Raw genomic sequence first — 23,909 nt, 5'->3', positions numbered from 1 at the left:
CAGGGTTGTCCAGGGCAACCCCATTCCCTCCTTCTGGGGCTGCCCTGGACAGCTTGCCCAAGGCCACCCAGGCCGGCTCTTCTCCCCAGGAAGTCCGGTGGGAGATTCAGCTCCCAACTTCTAGCTCCACAGCTAAAGCCACTGAGCTATCCAGACAGTATTGAAATTACCACTTATAACTATATCTCACTTTTCTCCCGACAAGCTCAAGGCTCACCTTCTCCTCACCTCGGCCTCACAACAACCCTGTGAGGTAAATCAGACTCAGACCATGTAAAATGACGCAGTGAGGTTGCTCGAGAGAGAGGTCATGAATCCAGATCTCCAAAGACTCTGCTCAGTACTGTAACTACCTCCGCCTACATGCTGCCTCGCTTTTTTAAAAAATGGTATGCAATGTGTAGAAAGGGCAGCAAAATATTTCTGCGTCTCATCTCTCTCCCCTACAACAGAAATGTTGCTATTCAGGATTCCAGATGGACAGACTCGCGTTCTCCTCCGTGCCTCTTAGATAACTTATTAGGGGCTCAGAGGGATCGGAATCCCTGGGATTTCAGGAGCAATATTAAAGAGGGCACGTCCGTGTGATGTCACAGAGGCAGAGCAGGCAGGGATGTGAGGAGGTGGCCCCCAAACTGGGACTGGCCCCACTGATTGCAGCAAAATAAAGACGGGTTTTAAACAGGAGCAGAAAGTGAGGAAAATATCCTTCCAAGAGGCAACCGAGAGCTGGCAGCGGAGGACAATCTTTTGGTGGCCAGGTAGGCGTCCAAAGATGTCCAGAAGCTACATCCGTGGCCACCTTTCATCACATCCTGCTTGTTCTTACCTACATCACGCATGACAAAGGAGGAGATTCCGCAGGCCTTAAGATGCTGATGCTGCTGCTGCACCACTGGGAATTCCTCCCTGCTGGCTTCATTTTGTTCAAACAGGCTCATGAGTCATAAAGCCGGTGCTCCACTCCCTGCTTCAGTCCAAAGGGACCCAAATACATATTTTTTTACCATTGCTCCTGGCTTTTTGGTGGTCTAGTGTTATGCAAGCACCACACACATGGAACAAGCACAAATGCAGATGAGCTGATGTGGCCAAGTGGGGAATGTTTTCTGCCTCATCAATAGTCTGTATTCATGAGCAGTGGGCACCATATCTGGCCCAATGTTTTGGACATATTCCCCCAAGCCAGATCTCAAATGTTCCACACTTCTGGATCCTTCAGGGTTCACGTCAGCCTGCTGACCCCTGTTTCCTCCTTGCCTGCCCCAGCTTCAATTTCATAAGCGCTGAACAGCCCAATTTTGCTGCTCACAGAACTGAGGATATGTTCATTAAGGCGGCAATCTTATATGCTTCATCAGTGAGGTGAGTCAATTAAACCCCATCTTGATAGATTAGAAGAGACATTCCCCAATTTATCATGCAGTAGATTTTTACTTTTTTTATTGCTGTTATTTTAACAGAAGTCCATTACGAGAAATCTAGCTGGCAAAAGGGAAAACATTCTGGTAAAAGAAGTTTTCCCTCTTGTGTATGCGAGGAAAAAACAACATCTCCTTAAGGTGTTGCTTCCTACAGTGTTACTCATCTAAAAATAAATTCATGGTTCTTTCTTCCATCCCCTAACCTTTCTCACATAGAGATTTGTAAAGATTTAATTGAATGGAAAGATTAATCCATTCGGTTGGTAACATTAATCAGCTAACCTTTTTGAGGGGGGACTGGGGGATTGTCTAAACCTTTCTGTATATATGAGCATGCAGTGTTATACATCAATGTGAGCTGTAGTACTCTTACAGGTCATAGCTGTAATAACCTTACTAATATTTTTTTTTAAAAAATTAAAAAAAGATTTTCTAAAAACTTTTTTAAAATATACTTTTGGCCACCAGAGGGCAGAATATTTAAAATTTTAAATGTGTGGAGGAGCTAAATGGCTCTTTTTGTCTGGGAACAAGAAAGGTGATAAAACAGCGATAAACTTTGAATCTCCGTTTTGAAAAGGCAACCACTGCCAAGCAACCCAAATAAATTGCCTTTCCATGAGTTAGCAGGTAAAGACGAGTACACTGGTCTTGGCCAGCCTTTATCCACAACCAGATACTGCATGCCATTGTCTGTCTGTCTTCAAAAACTACAAGCCATTGCATGACTAATTCAAGAGGAACATTAAGAATGTTAACAAAAATTTAAAAAAATTAAAAATCCACATTTGTCAAACACCATCCAATGCTAAATATCTCTTCAATTTCTATTCTGCATGCTCGCTCGCTCTCTTTCTTTCTGGCCCTCCCTGTTTCACGTCCTCCCAGCAAACGGCTTCAGAAGCAGAGCCTATTAATCCTGCTGCATTGGCGGAGCAGATCTGACTCAATTAGCTGCAGCTCGGAGGCCCGGACGACAGCTCTGGGACCGCTTCCAAGCCTCATTCATCACTGCAGAAAATTCTCGAAGCTTGAGGACAGAGGGAGAGGCTGCCCTGTGTTCTTGGAGCCAAGGCACGGGGAGAGGACGGCAGAAAACAAGGATGGGTAACACGAAGGGGACAAGATGCCAAGGAATCTGAACTGAACGTTGGCTTGGAAGAAGTGATTCGGGGCGTTCTCCCTACCACATGTGGGTCTCCGCAGGGAAGTCGAGGCAGACGCTGTTACCAAAACCCTTCCAATCTTGTTTGTTAAATATTTGCATTTCATCTCCACTAGCACCTGGACTGTCCTACTTACAGTGCGATGCTGTCCTTTGAAATGGAAGGGGATCTCCCATGCAAAAGACTAGGATCCCAAGCTGTTTGCCAGCATTTCTGTATGCAAGGCCAGCGGAAAAGGGAATAAACACAGGGAAACTCAGCAACAGCAGCCTTAATCTGCCACCTCAAACGCTGCCATCCAGGACAAAATTTGCCAGCATGGTTTACTTAGGTAACATGTGCAGTGAACTCGTAGGAACGACCTGAGCCATAGACTGTCCTCTTCTTTAAGCTGAAACAAAAGTCTGCAAATTTTCCCATTCCCTGTGATATTTTTCACTCCTGGATATAAATTTTTCAAACACCCCAACAAGCAGCAACTTTAGCCACAAGAGCAGCCATAAAAATGTCTTATTTCGGGCAACCCCCCCCAAAAAAAAACATATTTTGTACAAAAAAAGAATGTACTTTGCTTTAAACGTCTTGCGCTTTTGCACAAAACTTTGCTTTGAGGTGATAATTGCACAAAAACATTTTTGTTTCCCCCCTCCAAAAATTCCCTGAAATGTGAAATGCAACTCCCCCACCCCTCGTAACCTTACCCAGAGGGGGAGAAACTTTTGAATTTTCACCTGCGAGAACAAAACGAGCCATCAACATCTTTAGACTTTGCAGTCACGTACTGTGCAAAAACTCAAACCATGTTGACTCATATGCCCAACCTAGTTCTGTCCAATTTCGTTTCTGTTTTCATCTTTATCACTACCCAGAATAAGTGTCCTTTAAAATGAATGGGTCTCACTTGTCCTTCCAAAACCAACTCAAAAACAGAGTAGTTGGCATTGAAACAGGGAGAGCTCACAATAAACCATGGTTTCAACAATCCATTTTGATGCCCAGCTCACTGTCTCAGTCCTTAAAAGCAAAGTAGCTAGATCTTTTGTAAAGCTAATGGATCTTAGTTGCCAGCACCCAAGACGATGGCATTCCCAACAATTTTGCAAAGGAGTTGGATTAGGCGACAGCAATATGTTGTTGGGAATCTGTGAAGGTTGGTGATGGATAATATAGGGAGGTGCTGAATCTGCATTGAGATTTTCTGTGAATTTCACATAGATTCAGCACCCTGGATACCTCCTGGAAAACACCTGTAAAGTTCAGGCGAAAACCCAGTGTGGATTCAACACCCCCATGAAATCCGAGTCACTAGACTCGTTCCGACATACCAACCAGCTACTTACTGTAAGGATTTTAGCTAAGCTCAGAAGGAGCAGGGAAGCCTGGGGGGAATGCCTGTGAATGAAAAGAACCCAGTGTCTCAACTCTAAAAGCTCTGGTGAAACTACACCGCGCAGCCGAAAGATGGTGAAGCAAGTGTCATGAAAGCGGGGCAGCCCAGCAGAGATACGTTTGACAGAACAGTTCCTAGATTCATTAAGTTCGCTGCTTATGGAATGTGCTGACAGCCCGTGAACTACCTTTCTCGGTGTGAGTGCGAATCTGTGCGAGAGAAGGAGCGTGAGAAAGGGAGGAAGAGAGAGAGAGACAGAGAAAATGAGGAACGAAGCTGCCATGGGGTTTGAGGGGGAAATAAGGTAACAAACCTCAACATACACAGCCCAGGCAAATCACGCACAGCCCTGCCAACCCCTATATCTGGGCCTCTCAGTTAAATTATAGGAAAGGCATTTTTTCCCCAATACAAATTATAACTGAATCATAAACAGGAAATTAAAACAAGCCTGTAATCCTACGGGCGAGGAAAGGTCATCAGAATCAATAGGGCTTCCTTCGGAAGAAAACGCAGTTCAGGATGGGATCATTAAAATGAAATAACCCATCATTTATTAACCCCATAGTGCTTCTTTATTAAGCATCCCCACTCCCCACCCGCCAATTTTATTTTTTCCTGGCCCCAACTACTGAGAGCAGTATTGCCAACATGATTTTTTAAAACTGTCCAGTTAAGAGTTTAGACTCACCAGCAACAGGACGGGCAAATCTGGTGGGTCCGAAGCTGAGTTTCACAGACACAGGGATCGCTGTTCGCTACAACCCTGTTGCAACCTGAAATTTAAAAAAAAATACTTCCAAATGCTGCAAAATCAGCTTAACCCAAACCCCCCGTAAATTAAGCACAAAAGGGCCATGCACCTTGTTTTATCAGAGAATCACACCCTGGAGATGGGTTGGTATACAAACCCAATTCATTCATTTCCACGGCCACGTCACCAAAATTCAACAGCCAGGCTGTGCAAGAACTGCAAAAATAACCATCCTCGAGAAGGGGAAGGGACCTATCTTAAGCACCCAAAGCCGGGCATCCTGTGATCTAGGAGATCACGACAAGATGGAGACGTTGTGAGCAAACTTCATTTATAATGGTTATATTTTTTATAAAAAATCTCCAAAAAAAGTGTTTATGGGATTATTTGTCTCAGGATCCAAAATGGCTCGACTTACCTTGGTACTGGAGGTAGCCAATGTGCTGTTGTGGGCAGAGTGATGGACTAGGACTCAGAAGAACTGAGTTCGAATTCATGCTCAGCCATGGAAGCTCATGGGCATAAGGATGGGCCTGGTAAAACCACTCCTTAAGCATCTCACACGTCTGGAAAACCCGTTATGAGTGCTATGAATTGGTCTCAACATGATGGCACAGAACAGCAAATCTTGGTGCTTACTAGGACTATCGCCAGCATTATTGTTCAAATTACATTTGTTAAATTTCTACCCTCCCTGTCCCTCAGTGAACTCCAGGTGACACATATGGCTCGTCCCTTCCCTGTTTTATTCTCACAACCACACAGTCAGGGAGTTCCAGCTGAGTGTCTGCCTGGCTGGCTGGCTCATGTCCATCCGGGGCATTTCTTGGCCAGGCAGAGTCCCAACTTCAATGCCATATCGGCTCTAAGCAACAAAATCCACACACCCCACGTGGATGGATGGCACTTTTCGCAGTTCTGCCATCAGCAATGAAGAATAAGAGCCCGTTCTGAGAACGAAGTCTGCCAGATTTGAGGAAAAGGTTGGTAAAATGAGTACCCAGCTTGCTGGAGGGGCAATGTGCAGCCTGCATAATTAAATTGTAAACCGCCCAGAGAGTGCGTGAAGCACTATGGGGCGGTATATAAGCAGCACGCTTTGCTTTGCTTTGCTTTGCTTTGCTTTGCTTTGCTTTGTACAGTTCGGGTCTTGGCATGTTTTGTTTGGGAGGGCATCTCATCCGTTTCTGTTTCTTTCATGGACCACTCCTTTCCTCTGCCACAAAAGGAGGATTTTTGGGGTTTGTTCAGTTTGTTTTTCCCCCTTCACAGAGTGTGTCTGTCTGGGGCAAAACGTGAAGGGTGAGAACCGCAGGAAGAAGGGGACCGTTCGGTGGGACTGACTAGGCAAGGAGAGGCTGGAAGTTAAGCAGGGGAAGTGGCCTTTTGAGGATATCATTCCGGGTTGAGTATACATACATGGACTGAAAGAAGACAATGAATGAGGAAAAAAAACGAGAACACGCATGATCCATATCTATCCCATTTGTTCAAATGGATCATCAGTATTTCTCTTCTATGTGCTTCTTTCATTTTATTCGATATCTGTTCCACCCACCTGGCTACCAAAGCCACTCTGGGTGGTTCACAACAGAAAATAAAATACAAAATAGACATCAACAAACCAAAATATAGTAACATGAAAATAAAGAAAAATAAACACATACATCCAGGTTTGTTTTCATTCATCTTGATCTAAAAGACTCATCCTTGTTTGAATCCTTCCAGTTAAAACTCCCAATGCTGCAAAGTGTTGTTGTTTCGTTGTTTAGTCGTGTCCAACTCTTTGTGACCCCACGGACCAGAGCACGCCAGGAAGACCACCTGTCTTCCACTGCCTCCTGGAGTTGGGTCACATTCATGTTGGTTGCTTCGATGACCCTGTCCGACCATCTCATCCTCTGACGTCCCCTTCTCCTCTTGCCTTCACACTTTCCCAACATCAGGGGTTTTTCCGGGGAGTCTTCTCTTCTCATGAGATGGCCAAAGGATTGGAGCCTCAGCTTCAGGATCTGTCCTTCCAGGGAACACTCAGGATTGATTTCCTTTAGGATTGATAGGTTTGTTCTCCTTGCACTCCAGGGGACTCTCAAGAGCCTCCTCCAGCACCACAATTCAAAAGCATCAATTCTTTGGTGGCCAGCCTTCTTTATGGTCCAGCTCTTACTTCCATACATCGCTACTGGAAAAACCATAGCTTTGACTATTTGGACTGTTGTCGGCAAGGTGATGTCTCTGCTTTTTAAGATGCTGTTGAGGTTTGTCATCACTTTCCTCCCAAGATGCAGGCATCTTTTAATTTCGTGGCTGCTGTCACCATCTGCAGTGGTGCTGTCACCATGCTGCAGAGTAACTCATTACAAATAATGAATTACTTGTAACTAATTTGTTTTCTAAATGTCAAAGGCATAACTAACGTCATGGTCACAGTGGTCACAACAACCACAGTTATCTCGATTTTAATGTTGTTTAAATGATACATAAATTCCTCTCCACACAACGCATGGAGAAATTGATTTATTTGACCTGCAAAGCAAGTTTTTTTTTCAACTGGCTAACAGGGGCTTTTTAAAATACCTTGCTTCTAAATTGATTCAGCTCAATGCGGTTTTGTGGATGTGAACGGTTCTGTCTTTTTAGTTTCTGCCTATGTGGATTTTGGGGTGCAAGCAAGGCGGGGAAAGTGAGGAAGGGGTTGGCGAGGCACAAGAAGGTGAACTGGCATTCATGAATTACCAGTCCGTCCTCCAGCTCCTGGCACACTCACTCTGCACCTGCAGAGTTTCAATTAGCGATAATCGCGCCTCGGATTAACCTCATTGGCTACGATACTGCCACTGCGCAAAGCCTTTGGTAGAAGACAAAATAAAAGGTCTTGGACTATAAATGGGCAATCTCTTGAACAGGTTTCCTGTTTTAAATATCTAGGTATGGTCCTTCATTCCACTGGGGACAGAAAGGCTCATATACAAGATGCAGCTACCCAAGGGGAGAAAACAGCAAATGCCATCTTAAGGTTCTACCATTCCAAAGGGGGTTGATATTCCAGCAGCCCAAAAACTCTTTCAGGCAAAGGGGGTCAGCCAGATGCTCTACGACACCTTTATAGAGCCTTCATCTAGCTGTTTTGATCCGATAGAGCGGGTTCAGACTAAATTCCTTAGAGCAATTCTTCAAGTTCCAAGATGCATACCAAAGGCACAAATTCATTTAGAGACAAGCTCACTAACAATGGTAGCCAACATTACACTAGCCTCCCTTCAGTACTGGCTTAAAATAAATTATCAATTACAGGGATTAACCCATCTACTTCTAGAGGACAATTTTCAATTGAAGTGGTTGAAAGCAGTCCTAAACAAATTGCAAGTTATGGGCTTCTCTCCCCCACAAGCAATACAGTGGTGCTTTGCATTACGACGTTAATTCGTTCCAGCAAAATCGCTATAGAACGAAAATGTTGTAATGTAAAAATAAAAAGGCCATTGAAACGCATTAAAACCTGTTTAATGTGTTCCAATGGGCTGGAAACTCACCGTCCAGAGAAGATCCTCCATAGGGAGGCCATTTTCGGTGCCTGTGCAGCGAGGAATCAGTCCCAGAAAACAGCAGGGAGCCATTTTATTTACCCAGCGGCCATTTTGAAACCGCTGATCAGCTGGAGGAAAATCGTCGTTTTGCGAAGAATCAGTTCCCGAAGCAGGGAACCGATCATCGCAAAGTGAAAAAACCCCATTCAGACCATTGTTTTGCAATCGCAATTGCGATCGCAAAAAGATCATTGTAATGCGGTTTCATTGTAATGCAGTTTCATCGTAATGCGAGGCACGACTGTATTGAGTATGCAATGGGATGAAGCGAAATCAGCCCTTAAACAGAGAATAATGGACATGGAAAAACAGGTAGATCTTAGTAGATGCCCCAACTTTAGAGTGATAGACACACACAAATATCGCTTGCTCCCCATGGCCTATTTATCACAGCTTGAGACATATAAGTTTAGGAAAGCCTTTACTCTGGCTAGATGTGAGGCCTTTCCCTCAGCAGTGTTGGAAGGCAGATTTAAGAAGATCCTGAGGGAACAAGAGACTCTGCCCCTGTGGATCTGGTGAGACAGAATCCATTGAGCATATGATGCTCAGATGTAACAGGCATAACCAGATTCGAGGAAAATATATTACACCTCTCTTCAAAGACATGACAAGCCAATCAGACTCGGACTACTGTAACCAATTGTTAATTGATCAAAATCGGACTACTACAGAACTGGTAGCGAAATTTTGGGCGGCATGCCATAGTAGCCAGAATAGCTATACTTAGACATTGGTCTTATATTGTTATATTTGTTGTTTTATTGCTTTTTTGTTTATTTGATTTGGCTTTTTGCAGTATATGTCAGTACTTGAAGCTCTGCATTTAATTTTGTTTTGTGTATGGCTGGATGCTGTAACAATAAAGTATGTATGAGTACCTGTGGAGTGAGTGCACCAGGATAATGAGGCAGGTCTGCATCCACTCCGTCCATGCAGAGCACGTATGCCAGGACAGGAAGGATGGCCTCTACCCACCTTGCACCCATTCTGTGCCTACTTTGAGTGCACACAGCAAGCGTGGCAGGACGTGGAGAACAGTCAGCATGCCAGGAGCATCAGTAGGAGACACTCAATTTAGTGATGTAACACTTACAAAAAACAACACACAAAACTGTGGCCCGCAAACAGAAGGTAATTTAAGTAATTTAAGTCAATGTGAACATGCCAATTGAGTTTATATACTGTATCACTTTACAGCGATTTTTAAAAAGTTGGGACTTTTGCAAATCAGCCATGTGATTAAGCCCTAGGTCAACATCAGGATTGGATTTAAGGAAGTTATAAAGTCACTGTAACCGCAAGATATGCATGATTTTCTTTGCTGTTATTGTTCTTTTTCTTGTGGGAAGGGCTTGTTTTGTTTTTGTACTACAAATGAGCACCTTGTGGCATGCCGAGGTGGGACTTTAACATGTAACAAAAGAGTGAACTATGTAGCCACCGCAGTGTATTATTATTTTCTAGAGGGGAGGCGGCCAACATCAGCAAGTCCTTGCCTGCAGGCCACAGAGACTTGGGCTCAACAAGTCTCTCTCTCTCTCTCTCTCTCTCTCTCTCTCTCTCTCTCTCTAATAAAGGAAAATGGGTTGGAGGAAATATGTAGGATGGCTGTAACAACAGGCTTAGCAGGCTACACTTGGCCTCGGAGACTACCATTGGCCACTCCTTGCTTTACAACACCCTTTCCCACCCCCATGTCCTGGGTTCTAAAGCTCCCACCATCCTCTAGACAGCCTGAGGATAGGGGACTTTTTCCATGTATTTTTCCATGTATAATACTATACTTTGTATTTTTCCATGTATAACACTATACTTTTGTCTAAAATCTTTAGGCTAAAAATTGAGGGTCGTCTTATACACGGAAGTAAGGTGAGGAGAGAACAAAACAAGTGGAGGGGAAAGCAGGGATCAAAGCGATCCTGCAGCGCTTTGATCCCTTTCCCCTTACACTTGCTAAGCCCCACTTAGATTTCTTAATTTTGGATTAGAAAAATGGGGGTGTCTTATACATGGGGACGTCTTATACATGGAAAAATACGGTACCTAACAATATTCAGGCACCGAAGCTTTTGAAAGCTCACTCTGGGGACTGTTCATCTGGAAGTCCAGGGGTTTGCTCTGGTCTCCAGTCAGTCACTTGAGGGTGATGGCTTAAGGCTGTTTTAGAGCTGGTCAAATATCAGATGGTAGCTTCCACTCCCTCTCTGTACTTGGGGTCTGGCGTGTGCAGAGATTTTCAAGTTATTTTTACCCTTGCTTTGGCAGACTGCTGCACAGAATTTTTGAGGTCATCTTTTCCCACAAGTTTCTTTCTTTCTTTTTTTCCAGTAAAGCACGAGCAGTCCAGAGACCTGGCAGAATCCAATTTCTTTTCACGTCTATGCAGCCATCAAAACATTTTACTTCTCACTTTCAAAAGAGGAGGAAGAAAAGGGAGATGGAGGAAATGGTGGGACGCAGACATGATTCTGTTCTTCAACACAGGGTGTACAGATATGGGGACGGTGGTCCATTATGGAGTTCGAGGTGCTGTTTTTTTAGCCAAGGATAGAGATCAGGGATGGAAACAAATGGTTTTCCAGATGTGCTTGGGCAGCAACTCCCATCAAGCGAAGCCAGCATAACCAATGGTAAGAGGTAGCCCAATAACATCTGTATGGGCACGAATTGTGTACAGTGGGGTCTTGACTTGAGAACTTAATCCGTATTGGAAGGCGGTTCTCAAGTCAAAAAGTCTGTAAGTCAAGTCTCCATTGACCTACAGTGCATTGAAAACTGATTAATCCCGTAACAGGCGTTTTTGTTCCATTTCGGGTTTTTTCTGGTCTGTAAGTCAAATCTCAGTCTGCAAGTCAAACCTAAATTTTGCGGCCAGAGAAGTCTGTAACTCAAAAAGTCTGTAAGTCAAGCCGTCTGTAAGTCAAGGGTCCACTGTATTCTCCTTGAGATACATCAGAACAGATCCAGAGGGATGAAACGATCCTACAGAGAAAGTATTGAAAAGACAATAATGCTAGGAAAAGTTGAAGGCAGTGGGAAAAGATCAAGACCAAATATAAGAAAGATTGGCTTCCTAAAGGAAGCCACAGCCTCGGGTTTACAAGAACTGAGCAAAGTTGTTGAGAACAAGACATTTTAGAGGTCACTCATTCATACGATTGCCACAAGCCAGAGGCAACTTGGCAGCATGTAATGAGAACAAAGAACGGTTGGAGGAACTGATATGCTGACTCAGAAGACTTAGGTTCAAACTAGACAATGCAGTTAGTGTGTTTTTAGAATGAGGACTTTCTTAAGTGATGGATGATATCTCGTTGTTGAAGATGGATTCATTCACTCAACTCTGTATCCTGCATTCTGAAGAGCTTGGTGTTGTGATTGGTCATTGGAAAGTAAACATGGTTTTAATGCGGGCGTATGATCACCCTCTCCGAGGGAACTGTATTGCTGAAGAAATCTGAAACTACTTGTAGTGGGTTCTCCCAAGGGAAAGCAAAGAAATATGCTACAATGAAGTCTTTAAAAACAGATTTCTTCAAATCATTGTCTATGAACTTACTAACCAACATATGCAAATATCCATTTAGAGCAGAAAATGGCAAGCGACGAGATCCTTTTTATTTTTTGGAATAATATTCCAGTAAATGTGTGCGACTCCCATTTGAAAGATGTGCAAAAATGTCCTTTCAACAGTAGGGGAAATGTGTAAAGGCATGGAAAGAAGTGAGTAGATAAATGCGTACAGTGCTAAGTGTGTAACTACACATTTGTGGACACGGGGGGGGGGGGGAGGTTGCACAGCTGGAGACCAACCTTGAAAGGACGATAACGTCTGTGGGATTTAGAACCAGGATTCGGAACTCAGAAGTACGTGAAGTCCTAAAAGGGCAGCCAGGACCACCTCTCAACGCCCCCTCCTTGTTTTGTGAGGAGGATGAGGCTGGACCACAATGACAGCTCTGCCACAATCCTGTCCTTCTTCCTGGGCATATGCGATACAAGGCATGAATGCCACCCAACACACCACTTCTTATCACTGTATGTTGGGGCAGAAGATGGACGTGCATCTTCTCTCCTTCACTTGACACCCCCAGCTTTCTATTTCTTTGGGTGGCATAATGTTGTCTGAGGGATTTTTCTTCCCGCCTTCGAGAACAGGCAAACTTGGGCCGCCCCGTCAAGAGCTTCTGTGAACATGAACAGCATTGTCGTTTATATTTGATTCACCCCCTCCGTTTCAGTGCCTTCTAAATTTGGCACCATGAGATCCTCGTTGCCCTGGTCTCCTTGCCGGCCTCCTTCCTCTCCGGAGATCTGCAAGCACATGGGACAGCCATTTTTTTTGGAAGGTAATATAGCTCGGATTTCCTGCATCAAAACTGAGGTTGGGCTAGAGCAGATGGAGGAGAACAGTGGTCCGCTGTACGTTGGTTGGACTACAATTCCCAGCAGCCCTCACTACTGGCTACACTGCCTAGGGCTCATAGGAACTGCAGTCTGACAACATCTAGAATAGGGACGCTCATTTCATTCTTGCAGGGGAAAGTGGAACATTTCGAACTCTTTCCCTCTGCTTTGCAAGATTAGAGGTTTTGCGATTGTTTTCACATTCTTTCACAAAGAATTCTTCAAAATAGTTACACACACACACACACACACACACACACACACACACACAAACACACACAAACACACACAAACACACAGACATGTTTTTTCTGCAATACAACAATTTTATGGTGGTGCTGCCACTGATGGAAAACATGTTTTTGCTTTTAAGAATAAATAAAAATCTTACAGCAAATGACTGTGTTTTTCCCTCACAGGGTGTTTCCAGACACCGTTTTCCCCTCAAAGATGAGAGCATTTTCAATAGGTTTTTACATTCTTCCTCTGCAAGGTTGCGCTCTGCCCACTTCTGGACCAGGCTGCGGTACACTTTCCAACTGCATGATTTTGGCACCCGGGGCAAAGGGGACCGTTTCTTGTCTGACCCACTGTGCTTTGAGACATGGGTGCAAGTCCCCATGAAAAAGAAAGAAAAAATGTTGTATCCCCCTCAGTAGAAAGAGAATATTCATGCTTTCGAAGGAAGGAAGGAAGGAAGGAAGGAAGGAAGGAAGGAAGGAAGGAAGGAAGGAAGGAAGGAAGGAAGGAAGGAAGGAAGGAAGGAAGGAAGGAAGGAAGGAAGGAAGGAAGGAAGGAAGGAAGGAAGGAGCTGATGGTGGAAGGAAGGAAGGAAGGAAGGAAGGAAGGAAGGAAGGAAGGAAGGAAGGAAGGAAGGAAGGAAGGAAGGAAGGAAGGAAGGAAGGAAGGAAGGAAGGAGCTGATGGTGGAAGGAAGGAAGGAAGGAAGGAAGGAAGGAAGGAAGGAAGGAAGGAAGGAAGGAAGGAAGGAAGGAAGGAAGGAAGGAAGGAAGGAAGGAAGGAAGGAAGGAAGGAAGGAAGGAGCTGATGGTGGAAGGAAGGAAGGAAGGAAGGAAGGAAGGAAGGAAGGAAGGAAGGAAGGAAGGAAGGAAGGAAGGAAGGAAGGAAGGAAGGAAGGATGGATGGATGGATGGATGGATGGATGGATGGATGGATGGATGGATGGATGGACGGATGGATGGATGGATGGATATTGGCCCAGAGATGCTGCCATTTCCCATCATTCACCACTAGATTTTGGAGCCTGCTAAATTTTGGTGCTCTAAGCCCCAGCTGCCCTGCCTTAGCTAGAGCCCTATGTGCTGTCATTCTTTCTATTATTCTTTTGCCCACCGTTGACAAGAAGCAGGAGGTAGGACTGGATCAGATGCTAAAGCGGTTGATTGAATCCCACTTCATTCCCTCAGGGTGTATGCTTGCGGTTTCATCCTGCCTTCCCTGGCCAATTACCCAGTCCTGCTGCCATGTTTCCGAGAGCGGAGCGTTTGCCTGGAACTCATTAGGAGCACGGAGGCCTTAATGGCTGGAGTTGGGGGAGGCGTCGAGTGAGCCTCCGAGTGGTGCCACCGAAGGGGTCTTTGCATCAGCAGCCCCCCTGTGAGGAAAAGCTACACCAGCATTAGTGCGTCCCAGGGGACGAGACTACGCTTACAGGGAACGAAGTCCTCTCTACAAATGAGCTGTAGCAGAAACAGGACGGTTTCCCTCCATGTTGGGAGAGGCGGCAGGAGGACATCGCCGGCGGTTCCGTTTCTTCGTGGCTCTTTACAGTTTCCTCGCAGAGGGAGCGCATCAATATGACAAGCGAGCCGGGAAGAAAAAGAAGGCTTGCTTTATTTCAGGGAAGCTGCAGGGATGTGGGCCGAGATGTCTCTCAGATTGTCTGTGAGGATCAGGCCGACTGTGGGAAACCAGCCGCCGTCTTGGCCTGGTTTCAAAGCTTCTCCGGGAGCGATAAGTTCAAGCCGCTGGCAAGAGCGATCTGTCCCTCCCTTAGTATCTTGCTGAGAAGAGAAAGGGGGGGGGGAGAATGAGAATGGTACAGCGGGAAGAATTGGGGGCGCAGTCCGACTCTCCCCTGTTTTTTGCTCAGGTCAGCATCAGTACTTCTCTCCAGACAGATTGCCCCTGGGGAAACGTGTCACTTAACGGTCCTGGGGAGACCTCCTACCTCTGCTGTGCTTCTATATCCTGAGCTGTTTCACTAGAGAGTTCATCACAGGAGTGAATGGCTCCCATTCACTTGTATGGAAGACAGCAACAAGTTGCAATGAAAGGCCACCATCAGAGCGAGGGCAGAGGCTTTCCTAATACCAGCCTTTGAGCAGGAAACAGCCGTCTGCTAAAAAATCCAGCCCATGCACCCGGTGCCAGAGAACTGAATGGGAGCTGTTGATGAGCCCACCTAGGCTGCTGTTTTTATGCTTTTACTGAACAGTGCTGTGCCTTGCCTTGCCAAGTTATCTTCAGGGCAGGTGGGGTGGAGGAGAGAGATCTTGAGGCTGGAGTAGAAACTTTGGGAAGCAGGAAAGCTGACAGGGAAGCCTGGAAGAAGGCATGGCGGTTGCGAGGAGAAACCAGAGGTTGAAGAAAATGAAACCGAAGCGTACATAACACGTCATCGCTGTGGCCAAATGAGCAAAGGTGTAATGGAGCCAGACTTGGAAGAGTCAAAGCCCTGGCCTGTGCTGCAACCCTCAAAGTACCTGGCAGAGAAATAGGAACAGTATCTTGTTGCAGACTCTGCCTGTTGTAACACAAAGTATTTCAGGATGGCTCGGTCTTGAGTGGGCAATCAAGAGCCATTCACTTTACAAAAGACCTGTTCCTCAGTTGTCAATGCAGACTGCTGCAACTGCTTGCATTTTTTTCCCCTAATGGGGAGAAGATGATTACAGGGACTGTCACAGCAATCACCTGTCCTTCCAAATTTACCACTCCACATGATGCAATGTTCAGCTTCAAACCAAATGTATGCTGGTAATTCTTAAGACTGGGAGCAACTGTCCTGACCTCTATCTTTTAGGCACTCTAACCTCTGATTGAAAACAAAGTAAAATAGATATATAGAGAGAGAACACATGATATTTGACCTTTCATGTAAAGCACAGTGTTTCAAAGTAATCTGTATTAGTTTTGGGGGAGGGGGCTGCTAATGAATTCCTCCTCCTTTCCTGCAAAAATGGGTCCTCGGGCCTCTTTTTGCTTCTATTTATTTATTTGGCTTTTTAATATATATATATTGCATAAGAAACTGTCAAATCTTGTACACCTCTATGTTCTTGCCAGGGAATCTTCCACAGGAAAGATGCCAATTTTTCATTACTCAAGAACTGTAATAATTCTGTAGAGATTGGTGTTTATTCTTGCAGGGGAACAGTGGAAATAATCACAAAATCTCAGAAAAATGCTGTAACATTTCTTAGGAAAAGCAAAGAAACCTCACACAGAGAAATCTTCCTGCATGGTTTAAAAAGGAGAAAAAAAAGATAGATGTTTTTCTTCGTTTTCTCACTGAAAGCCTAATTCACATGCCTAATTTAACCCTTTATTCCTCTTCATCATCCTCACAAAAAAATATAGCTCCCCTGAAGCGAGCTTTTGTGGTCAGGAAGAAAAGTTCCCCTCACCACCACTGAGGAGATTTTACTCCAAAGCAAATAATCCCTTTAGCAAAAATGAGGTTTGTCGAAACCGCTGGAAGGGGAGGGAACGTAAATATGTGCCAACTTTAATGCGGTTAGTTCTCATCTCTCCCCCAGGTGAATACAAATTGCACTTTAATTTATTTATTTTTAACCATGGCCATGAAATCCAAACACGCATTTAATATCGTAACTCGTTTAGCCCAGAGAGAAGTGTTAACTTTGGGAATTCTGAAGTATTTTTGAAACTCACTTGAGTTCCTAGCTAAGGTTGGAGAAATAGGAAAAGCAGGATACTGCTCACTAGCTAGAGCTCAGGACCAAAACACACATTTAGGTAATTGCATGTCTGATGAAAATTGGAACATTTCGTGCAAAGATGGACATGATAAAGAACAAATATGGTAGGGACCTAAGAGAAGCAGAAGACATCAAGAGGAGGTGGCAAGAATACACAGAGAGGAATTATACCAGAAAGATCTGGATGTCCCGGACAGCCCAGATAGGGTGGTTGCTGAACTGGAGCCAGACATCCTGGAGAGTGAGGTCAAGTGGGCCTTAGAAAGCCTGGCTAACAACAAGGCCAGGGAAGGTGATGGCATTCCAGTTGAACTATTCAAAATCTTAAAAGATGACGCTGTTAAGGTGCTACACTCAATATGCCAGCAAGTTTGGAAAACTCAGCAGTGGCCAGAGGATTGGAAAAGATCAGTCTACATCCCAATCCCAAAGAAAGGCAGTGCCAAAGAATGCTCCAACTACTGTACAATTGCACTCATTTCACACGCTAGCAAGGTTACGCTCAAAATCCTCCAAGGTAAGCTTCAGCAGTATGTGGACTGAGAACTCCCAGAAGTACAAGCTGGATTTCAAAGGGGCAGAGGAACCAGAGACCAAATGGCTAACATGCACTGTATTATGGAGAAAGCCAGAGAGTTCCAGAAAAACCGCTCAGAGTGGTATTGACCTACCAGATGGGCGGGATACAAATCAAATAAATAAATAAAAATAAAAACATCTACTTATGCTTCATTGACTATGCAAAAGCCTTTGACTGTGTGGACCACAGCAAACTATGGCAAGTTCTTAAAGAAATGGGAGTGCCTGACCACCTTGTCTATCTCCTGAGAAATCTATGTGTGGGACAGGAAGCAACAGTTAGAATTGGATTTAGAACAACTGATTGGTTCAAAATTGGGAAAGGAGTATGACAAGGCTGTATATATTGTACCCCAGCGTATTTAATTTATATTCAGAATACATCATGAGAAAGGCTAGACTGGATGAATCCCAAACTGGAATTAAGATTGCAGGAAGAAATATCAACAGCCCCAGATACGCAGATGATACCACTCTGATGGCAGAAAGTGAAGATGAATTAAAGAACCTCTTAATGAGGGTGAAAGAGGAAAGTGCAAAAATGGTCTGAAGCGCAACATTAAAAAAAACTAAGATCGTGGCCACTGGTCCCATCACCTCCTGGGAAATAGAAGGGGAAGATATGGAGGCAGTGACAGATTTTACTTTCTTGGGCTCCATGATCACTGCAGATGGTGACAGCAGCCACAAAATTAAAAGACGCCTGCTTCTTGGGAGGAAAGCGATGACAAGCCTCGACAACATCTTAAAAAGCAGAGACATCACCTTGCTGACAAAGTCCGCATAGTCAAAGCTATGGTTTTCCCTGTAGTGATGTACGGAAGTGAGAGCTGGACCATAAAGAAGGCTGACCACCGAAGAATTGATGCTTTTGAATTGTGGTGCTGGAGGAGGCTCTTGAGAGTCCCCTGGACTGCAAGGAGAACAAACCTATCCATTTTGAAGGAAATCAACCCTGAGTGCTCACTGGAAGGACAGATCCTGAAGCTGAGGCTCCAATACTTTGGCCATCTCATAAGAAGAGCAAACTCCCTGGAAAAAACCTTGATGTTAGGAAAGTGTGAAGGCAAGAGGAGAAGGGGACGACAGAGGACGGGATGGTTGGACAATGCCATCGAAGCTACCAACACGAATTTGACCAAACTCCAGGAGGCAGTGGAAGACAGGAGGGCCTGGCGTGCTCTGGTCACGAAGAGTCAGACAATACTTAACAACTAAACAACAACAATGTCTGATGCTCTTACACAGTTTCCTTCCTGGCAACATGATCTTTTTTGTTACACTTGGTCCCAGAATCAGACCCAGAAAAGAAAGCAACTCACATTCCAGATACAATGGGAAAGCGGCGACAAATGGTCTTCTACTAGTAATGACTTTTGGCAGTTATAGCCCTTTTACCATTTAAGGGAGCACTGCTTCTAGAAACAGATTTCTTTGAATGTATGTTTTCATCTTAACTCACCTGTGTTTTGCCTGTGGGGTTGGAATTGGTTTCAAGTGGAGAGGCTCCATGAGTTGAGAAATTTCTTCCCTTTGTTACTCTTCCCAAAGAGTTCCATATATCAAGAGAAATGCAGTATCTAAACGTATAAATTGAAGCAATGATGGAGCAAGTAGGACTAGATCACTTCATTTTCATCATGTATTGCTGTACATCACTAGAGAGTATCTGAATAGTTTCCAGCCCTATCTGTCTATTTTTGCAATACTGTGATAATACGGCTCCATTCTCCTGTACAGTACTATCATTTCATGACCAGTGAACCTCAGTCAGTTTCAGCTCTCTGGTGAGAGAAGCTGAAGTAGAAAGTCTCAGAACACTATCTGGCCCTCCAAACGTGGTCGTACTGTTATTCCCATCAGTCTTTGCTCTCCCCTTCCAATGATCATGGGTGATGGGACTTGCAAGCTAAACATTTCTGAAGGAGAACAAGCTGCCCATCTCTTTCTCTAAAGCCTTAAACCCATCTAGGACCAGGTTATTGAAAAGACCACCAACCTCCACGCAAACCTGCCCACTCATGTAGGTCAAATACAGAAACTCTGCAACCGCAAGAGCAAGATCAGTCAGTGTGTGGGGCAGGGCCTTCTCTGTGCAGGCCCCTCAGTTTCCGAACTCCCGTCCTGCTACTTAGCACCATACATTTTCATTGAGGCCTTCAAGAATGCTTGGTGCAGGTTCAGAAAGGTCATTCTTGAGTAGGCAGGCAACATGTTTTGTACTTTTAACAACCTCAACCTTGTCTTAATTGCCTTTGTGTTAGGGTTGATAGATTAACAAATGTGTTTGTTGTAATTTCTTCCTCTGTGCCCGTGGCGCTACAGTAGACAAGAGGAGATCAGAGGAACCAATGATATAGGAACGGCGTTTCCTAGCTGCACAATACTCCAGTCTGTTTAGATCCAGAAGGTCTCAGGTTCACACCTCAGCATTTCCATTATTAGAAGGTTCAAGTACTATGTGATGAGTGTGGCCTTCCTCTGCCTTGGATGTCAGACAGTGGCTGCCAGTCAGAGCAAGCAATGCTGGGTTACATGGATAACTTTCTGTCCTGCTATATTTACGATCTTAGCTTAGATCATAGCTCTGTAGTTCAGCCTGCTTTCCACGCAGAACATCCTAGAGGCGCTCCTGGGCATCTCTATTTACTTCAAAAGAGAAATAACAGGGAAGCAATGACAGGGAAGCAAGCTCTAGACTGCTGATGCCAGCCTGAGCAGACAACACTAGTCTAGATAGATAAAAATGTTTATCCTCTTCCGTGGGGATTTTATATGCAACAAGTGCACGTGTATACAGAGAGAGCTTTGAAACCTTACTTTTGGACTACAGCTTTGACTGGCTGGGGAATTTGGGGAATCGTAGTCCAAAATGGCAACACTGACCAAATTCATACTTCCAACTTTTACCAAAAATTGACTTCTTTTTTCTTCAATGCTTTTCCTCCTTCTGCTCCCCCAGGCCAGAACTTCTCATACCATTGCACAGCGCCAAACAGCTTCAGGCCCCCTGCAGTTCTGGATCATTGCATTCGCTTTCGTCGCTGTTCAGGCAAAGGGAGATGGGGGGGCTTGCCTTATGAAGACACATCAAAGCAGGCTGCTCCTGTCACCTGCACGCTTCCGCTAAATGGGAACAGCCAGCTCGGCAAGAACAGGCACCAGTGACCTGCTGGAGCCTCAGAAGCAGCCTGAGGAGTCATTTGCAGCCATGCCAGCTCGGGGCAGGGAGGTTGTGGATTACATCTCGGCCTCTCAATTTCCCCCTTTCCTCTCTCCTCTGATCCTCCCTCGCTCACTTTCTGCAAATCACCTGCAAAAAAATGCTCAGCAGAAATCCGAGCAAGCACTGGGTGTTGGACCTTGCTTATTTTGGAGGGGGTGGTGGTCACATGGCAAAGCATCGATTTGAAATGCAGAAGGGCTGTCACATCACCCTTCTCTTGGCACACCCCACACTGCCGATTCCGTCTCATTAGTCAGCCAGGTCGGCTGGAAGGTGACTGCCAATTCTCTGGCCCCTTATAGAACATCTGCCTTTCTTCTCTTTGGTCCCTGGTAGGCAAGACTGTTATCTGGCTGTATAAACTCCAGCTGGCCTCCCTCCCTCTTTCTCTCCCTCCCTCCAGCCCCTCTCTCTGCAACGCAGGCTAGCTCTGTCCCTTCACTCAGCATCTCTGCTTCAACGTAGGGATGTGACTCCCCTTTTGCTTCATTCACAGGGATAAGAGTGAAAAAAAGTACAGTGGTGCCTCGCTAGACAGTTACCCCGCATGACAGTTTTTTCACTAGACATTGGCTTTTTGCGATCACTATAGCGATTCGCAAAACAGTGATTCCTATGGGGGAATTTCGCTGGACAATGTTTCGTCCCTGCTTCACACACCGATTTTTGCTAGACGACGATATTGAAAGCTCCCTCCGCGCTCGCAAACAGTGTTTTCGGGACCTAAGCTTCACAAGACAGTGATTTAAACAGCTGATCGGCTGTTTGCAAAGCGGCTTTCCTATGGCCGATCTTCGCTAGACAACAACGATTCTTCCCCATTGAAACGCATTAAACAGGTTTCAATGCATTCCAATGGGAAAATGCTTTTCGCTAGACAATGATCTCGCTAAACAGCAATTTCAGTGAAACGGATTATCATTGTCTAGCGAGGCACCACTGTAAACGCTTTACTGCCCGCCAGGAGAAATTATTGGGGGTGACTTGGTACAATCCCTTGTTCTTTCCTGTGAGAAATGTACAGGCATTTATTATTTATTTATTTACTTTTCCTATATCCTGTTCTTCCTCCAATAAACAAAGGCAAGGCAGCTGGAGAAAATTAAAAAAAATACATGTATAAAATCACAATAAGTTAAATTGGATTCAATCAAAAGAATGTTAAAAGTGCCGTTCGTTATGAACAGTTAAAACAAATTTAAAATACCTGAATTTTTTTAAAAAAATTGATAAAAGTGCATTGCATTCTTTTCTTTAAAAAGACAATTCTGCAAGGTTTAGAGGTTAATCACAGTCATCTTAAAAAGGAAGGTTTTTCACCTGCTGATAGAATGACTGTAAGAAGAAGCCTAGCCTCATGAGGCAGGGAATTTCATAAACTGAAGCAGCCTGTAGTTTGCTCAGAAAAATTGCTATTTGGACATGTAGTTTGTCCAGAAAACCTTGTATATGGAGCAGAAAATCTTATATTTGTGGAAACTGAAAAAGCTTTTCACTCTCTCTCTCTCTCTCTCTCTCTCTCTCTCTCTCTCACACACACACACACACACACACACACACACACACACACACACACACACAAACACACTTTTGCACAACCCCCCTCCCCCTGAAAAAGACACTTGTCAGTTCTACTGGTGTTGCTGACAAAAATAGTGCTGGAATTTTTGTTCCCCTGTAAGAGAAAAAGAACTTTTTGTTTGTTTAGTCGTGTCTGACTCTTCGTGAGCCCATGGACCAGAGCACGCCAGGCCCTCCTGTCTTCCGCTCCCTCCTGGATGTTGGTCGCTTCGATGACACTGTCCAACCATCTCACCCTCTGTCGTCCCCTTCTCCTCTTGCCCTCACACTTTCCCAACATCAGGGTCTTTTGCAGGGAGTCCTCTCTTCTCGTGAGATGGCCAAAGTATTGGAGCCTCAGCTTCAGGTTCTGTCCTTTCAGTGAGCACTCAGGGTTGATTTAGCCATTGCCAAAGAGGAGAAGGGGACGACAGAGGATGAGATGGTTGGACAAGGTCATTGAAGCAACCAGCATGAATTTGACACAACTCCGGGAGGCAGTGGAAGACAGGACGGCCTGGTGTGGTCTGGTCCATGGGGTCACGAAGAGTCACACATGACTAGACGACAACGAATTTTTTAGATGAGTTCTGAAGGACGAGATAACTTGTAAGCATTCATTATATGCTTAGTTCAGCAGCACCCCCTGCCCCCCTCTGTTTTTCTTCCTGTCTCTTCCTTCTTCTGCCATGCTGGACATCTTCACACAAGATGTAGCGCTACCAGATCCATTTGATTGGAAAGCAATCACTGCAAAACCCATGAGGATGATGACCAACTGAAGCTTCAACTGAAAATAATCTTGCTCCCAGGAAATTTAATCAGGGGCAGCCCCAACCAAACAAAGAATGAACAAAACTGGGTTTGTTGACTCTTGAGTAAGTCCCACTGATTCAGTGGCTCTCCTCCAATGGAAGCCATTAAGCCACTGATTTCCAGAGCAGATGCAGCCACAAAATGATAGCTCAAGGCTGTTTCGAGATTGCGTGCCCCTTCCATTCATAATCTCATTCTATCGTATGTCAACATCATCCTTCTTCTCTCTCTCTTTTTTTTTTTTTTTTTTGCTTAACAGTCAGAAAACTTAATATTTCACACAATACATGTTTTCGCATATTATCCTTAATCACGGTTGACATGGAGAGGACAAAAACCCACGACTCGAGAAGAATTGTATCATTTTAATGGTGATACGGCAGAAATCAAAACTGCTAAACATATTGTATACATCGGTTGGAAATGTAGAAAATTGCATCCAAGGAATCAGAAGAAGAGCGATCCTTGGAAAGACAGCTATGTAGGTGCTCTAATGAAACCTAAAATCCAAAATGAGCACCCCATCACCAAAGTGCCCCCCGGTTACTTCTGAAAATAATGTCCAGCAGATGGAAAGTTCTTCCCCTTAGTTTATGATTCTAAAGATATTTTGAATCATTCATTCATTCATTCATTTATGGTATTTAGGAAAACCAGGTAATACAGAGGCCAGAATGCTCAGTTATGGCTCAAGAAACCTGGGTTCAACTCTCCATTTGAGCAGGAGGTTTCCAAAGAGGCCACAGGGCAGTCACACACTCTCATCTGACCTGAACCTGCAGGGCTGTTGTGATGTTAATTCAGGGAGAAAAAAGAACACCATGTATACCACCATGGGTGCATTGGACAAAAGGATGAGGTAGTAATGCATTATGACAGTACCACAAGAAGAAGACTATATTAGGAAGTAAGCAGTCATCTTTTTTACAACCTCACAGCTGCCTTCAGTAGGGTTTGCTGGAAGGAACCTTTCTGGCCTGGGATGACTCTCAATCTATCCAGCAGTCACCAATACCGTATTTGCCGGCATACA

General features: G+C 44.7%; 1 long non-coding RNA gene and 1 pseudogene across 1 annotated transcript in view; both read right to left on the bottom strand.

Moving 5' to 3' along the window:
- LOC140702818 (uncharacterized) overlaps positions 1-4,902 on the bottom strand; it is a 45,608-nt gene extending 40,706 nt beyond the window's left edge. The window contains exon 1 of the long non-coding RNA XR_013539311.1: positions 4,672-4,902. This is a non-coding gene — a long non-coding RNA (uncharacterized LOC140702818). The remainder of the gene's footprint in view (positions 1-4,671) is intronic.
- Positions 4,903-7,512: 2,610 nt separating this feature from the next.
- LOC140702875 (U4 spliceosomal RNA) lies at positions 7,513-7,583 on the bottom strand (annotated as a pseudogene).
- Between the last annotated feature and the right edge of the window lie 16,326 nt (positions 7,584-23,909).

Source organism: Pogona vitticeps, chromosome 15 (assembly GCF_051106095.1).
Source record: "Pogona vitticeps strain Pit_001003342236 chromosome 15, PviZW2.1, whole genome shotgun sequence".
Taxonomy (NCBI): domain Eukaryota; kingdom Metazoa; phylum Chordata; class Lepidosauria; order Squamata; family Agamidae; genus Pogona; species Pogona vitticeps.
Note: the sequence above shows the minus strand (reverse complement) of the source record. Positions and strands in the feature narration are given on the sequence as shown.